The following is a 4518-nucleotide window of genomic DNA, read 5'->3' as shown; positions in this document are numbered from 1 at the left end:
GGCTTCACCTTGTTAGCTGCAGTTCTGCCCCAAACCACCCCTCACCACCCTTCAAGTGGAAAGAGCTGGAATGGGGCGGGCGGGGGGGCTCCCTGACTGTGCCCCATGGAGGCCGCCACTCGCAGTGTGACACGCTGTGACACGCGGGGCCAGGCTGCTGGGGTGAAAGAGGGAGCGGTCGTCCAGGGTTTTGCACCGCCGCGGAGGCTGTGAGGTCCAGGACCCAGGGGGCAGCACGGTGGGCTTCCTGCTGAGGTGTGTGTGCTTGGCCGGACTCCCGTGCCCTCCTGTGGGCGCAGAGCTCTCCATNATTTTAAAAAACGATCTTCAGGATGGGTGAATGATCATCTGAGGCCCAAAAAACCCAAAAAACAAACAGGGTGGAACATAATTTCACTGGACAACAGTTTATACTGTTAAATAAAATCTCATTTTTTGTGAATAATAGAAAGTGATAGTTGTTTCCTTTTGGGATATGTCAGATCAGCAATTATTCCGAAACCATCCAGTGGGTTAGAACATGGGCTTTTTGGTTCTACTTCAGGATTTGTGTTCAAGACTGTGAATTCTGATTTAAGTCTAGTATTTCTCACTCTCTAAAACTTGCCTCTTGTATTTTATCAAAAAGCTGTCTCATTTCTTAGTTACGGTGCGAACCGACACGGAGAACTGCCCCAGAGGAAGTGCAGCCAGGACTTCAGGGCGCCGTAAATCCGGTTAGGTTACACTGCTGCTTCCTTTCCCTACCCGAATGTGGTCTTTATCATGATTGCTGATAGATCCGACTCTAGTAATAGGCTGTTCGTTGAATTTTTGTTAATTTACAGACTGGTGAGGTGTCTGAACCATCAAGTTACACATGTGTATGTGTGTAAGTATGCATAAACCTAAGTAAGGGAGCGGGGGAGGGGAGTCCTCACGGTGATGTCACAACGCCGATGGTGTTCTGTGACCACGGGGCCCACGGGCCTAGGCACCAGGTAGCCTGTGAATGAACACCTTGCGGAGCACTGCCTCCTGGGAGTTCATAAAGGTGTTCTGTTTAATTTCAGAACCAAGTCTGTATCTCTTTGAAAGGCCTATAAACATAGCTGTTGTTCTTCTCCATGAAACTAAGTACTTATAAAAACGGTTTAACTCATTGAAATCCATGTTATCTAAAAGTTTAATTTAAACAGTGAATCAGATCTTAGCCCTGTGATTCATGCTCCCAAAATGAGTAATGTGGTTAGCAGGATATCCCTACTTGTTCTCTAGACTTGAACAAAAAAAGGAAAAAGGTCCATGGTGATCCCTCCATTTTTGGTAGTAGAGTTGTATTAGGTCTATGATGAGTCTTTACAAGAAAAAGAGCAGCTATTTCTGGAGCATTTCCTCAGGCCTGCAATTTGAAGCCATCATGGCAGAGTTGCTGAGCTAGTTGGTGATGACAGGCCAGCACTCACCGCAGCCCCCGCCCCTCGCAGGAGGGTTCAGGACTGCCGTCTGGCTAAGCCCGAGGCCGGATGCGCCGTAGAAGCTGGTTTTGGGGTTTTCAGGAAACTATTCAGCATCCGAGAATAGAGTGATCTCCCCCCACCCCCAGCTGTCCCCTGGTAGTTGTGCACAGTCAGGACAGTTTTAGCAGAGGCAGGACTCGCGGGGAGCGGTGCTGGGAGCGGCCTGTGGAGGAACTCGAATCAGCGCATCTGCCCCTTACCCCGCAGTCTGGGTGTGTGAGAGCAGCTCCATTTGGGGACGTACAGAACTTCATTGCTTACTTGTGAAAACCTCGTTCGTTTCTCTAGAGTTTTTGGGGGTTTTTTTAATGGTGGTAGAAAACAAAACAGGCTCATACTGTGTTTTTTTGTCATCTGTGTGAAATTGGGTTAATTGAACGTTGTTGAAAATTATATTTGATTAGATAACAGTAGTAGTGAAGTGAGGACAAGGGAACTTCATTCTGCTCGGGTTTAATAGCAGTTTTATCTTCAGCAGGACATTTCTAAAAATGAATTTTACATCCTTTCCACTCTTTGGTGTCAAACTTTTAAAACTTAGTAGGTTTTCTGTATTGTAGTCTGATGTGGTAAAAAATTTAGGCATTGTTCTGCGATATTCTCCATTTTATAAAAAAAATTTTTTCTGGTGTTCTAGATTGAATTTCAGGAAGATTTTAAATGATGGAGAAAAGTGGATTTTAAGTAATACCTGTACTTTTATTTTTGTAATACCTGTAATTTTAATTTCTAGAAAGCATCAATTGATAAAATCAGGATTTATGTTACAAGAATTGAAATCTGTTTTGAATTCAAGTTCTTTGAAAGTGTTGACATTTGTAGCTATAATTACATAGGATATTTGAGATGGTTTTCTAGTCATGGACATTATAAGAAATAAGTATTTCCTAATTTAGGGTCTCTCTAAGTCTCCCCTTATGCAAAACAACCCATGCATGTCAGCAACCACCACTAAAAGGAAAAAAGGGAACAGTGTTATGACAGGATGTCCCCCACATTGTTAGGCCTGTTAAAAATGGCACCCTAATCTCTGAATAATCCTCTTGAGTTTCATAGGTTGTGTGAAGCAGTGAGTTTCAGAACTGTGGCAGTTAGAATTCAGAGAAATTTCTTATTTTTCAACCTAAGCTGAGATTTTAGACATTTCTATATTTAAATTTTTTTTTTTAATGTTTTTATTTCTGGGAGAGAGAGAGAGAGAGAGAGACAACGTGAGCAGGGGAGGGTCAGAGAGAGAGAGGGAGTCACAGACTGAAACAGGCTCCAGGCTCTGAGCTGGCAGTCAGCACAGAGCCCGACGCGGGGCTCGAACCCACGAACCGCGAGATCATGACCCAAGCGAAAGTCGGATGCTTAACCGACTAAGCCACCCAGGCGCCCCTAGACATTTCTATATTTAGCTCAATGGTGACTTTTGGGAACTGCTTTTTGGATTTTGTCACCTACGTACTTCTCTTCTCAAGACCTATTTAAATGAAGTACACATTCCACCAGAGGGTCTTCCAGATTTTCCCTAGCCCCAAGTGGGCATTAGAGTCCCCTCTTCCAGACCCCTGCAGGCCTGGCACACAGGGAGTGGGATGTCGGGGAGTGGGGTGTCTCAGCCTTCACCACACTCCCGCTGCGAGCACAGCGCCAGCACACACGAGCTGCCCGCCACCCAGTGCTGAGAATTGCTTTTAACTGTTTTTCCCAGTCATTTCAGAAACAGTGCGTTTCCTCTGTTCGGCTGCCTTCTGGAGGCTCCAGCACCAGGAACAAAAGAATCGCGAGCCCCGTGGTCCCTTCTCTGTGAGGAGGCAGGTGTGTGGGGGCAGTTAGAAAAGGCAGGAGCACATACCTAGTTGACCCCCAGACAGGGCGAGCGCCCCACTAAGCTGTGCTGGGGACCCCGGACGGGATTTTACTTTGTACTTGACCCTGAATCCTGTTGTCGACTTCGCTCTATTTGTGAATGCTTCTGGTACCTTCTGGTTTAAAAACCTTTCCCCTCTTTCCTCTGTTCGCTGCCTGCCTGCTGCCCCCGTCCCCGGATATTGCCAGGCAAGGGCCTGTTAGTTCAGCGCTCTGTCTCAGGCGCTCAGGGGATGGGCTGGCGGCCGGTTGGGTCACCCACTCCAGGAGCCTTGGTCTCTTCCTCTGTACAGTTAGCTCCTGTACAATTAGTGGGCTGGAACGGGTGATTTGTAAGAAGTTGCCCAGCTTTCACATTCTGTGAAGATGAATGAGAAGATTCATGTGAATTCTCAGGTCTTAAGATAAATACCAAGTATTTCCTGACGTGATTTTGTATTTACAACGCTCTCCATTTGACATAAAGTATACTAAGTATATAATATGTAAATCACCACCGCTCAGCAAAAACACTTAGTAATATGGGCAACAAACGGATGTGTTTAGAGGAGAGGTTTTTCTGAACGGTGGAGGAAAGCGCAAAGTATACGAAAGCTTAAACACGGACATTAACGGATTTAAGTAGAAATTAAGATGGAAAATTGATATTTGAGGATGAAGGAGTTAAGAGAAGGCTGACCTTTCTAGATAAAGAATCCATGATTAGTTTTGGGGTCTAGTTTTGGTAAGAATGCAGACGGATTTTAAGAAATCCTACTTTCCAAGGGAATCAAGAGCAAAAATAAACTATCGGGACCTCATCAAAATTAAAAGCTTCTGCACGGCAAAGGAAACAATCCATAAAACTAATAGGCAACTGATGGAATGGGAAAAGAGAGTTTCAAATGACATATCAGATAAAGGGTTAATATCCAAAATATAAGGAACTCACCAAACTCCACCCCCGAAAAACAAACAACCCATTGGAGAAATGGGCAGAAGACATGAACAGACACTTCTCCAAAGAGGACATCCCGACGGCCAACAGACACATGAAATGATGCTCAGCATCCCTCCTCATCAGGGAAATACACATCAAAACCACACTGAGATACCACCTCACGCCGGTCAGAGTGGCTAAAATGAGCAAATCAGAGAACTCTAGATGCTGGTGAGGTTGTGGAGA

At 45.3% G+C, this 4518-nt stretch overlaps 1 protein-coding gene across 1 annotated transcript in view; it reads left to right on the top strand.

Annotated features, from left to right (window-relative positions):
* YAP1 (Yes1 associated transcriptional regulator) overlaps positions 1 to 4518 on the top strand; it is a 113492-nt gene that overhangs the window by 16676 nt on the left and 92298 nt on the right. The window lies entirely within an intron of this gene.

The sequence above is a fragment of the Crocuta crocuta genome, unplaced genomic scaffold, assembly GCF_008692635.1.
Source record: "Crocuta crocuta isolate KB4526 unplaced genomic scaffold, BGI_CrCroc_1.0 scaffold80, whole genome shotgun sequence".
NCBI lineage: Eukaryota > Metazoa > Chordata > Mammalia > Carnivora > Hyaenidae > Crocuta > Crocuta crocuta.
This window is presented reverse-complemented; position numbering and strand designations above follow the sequence as displayed.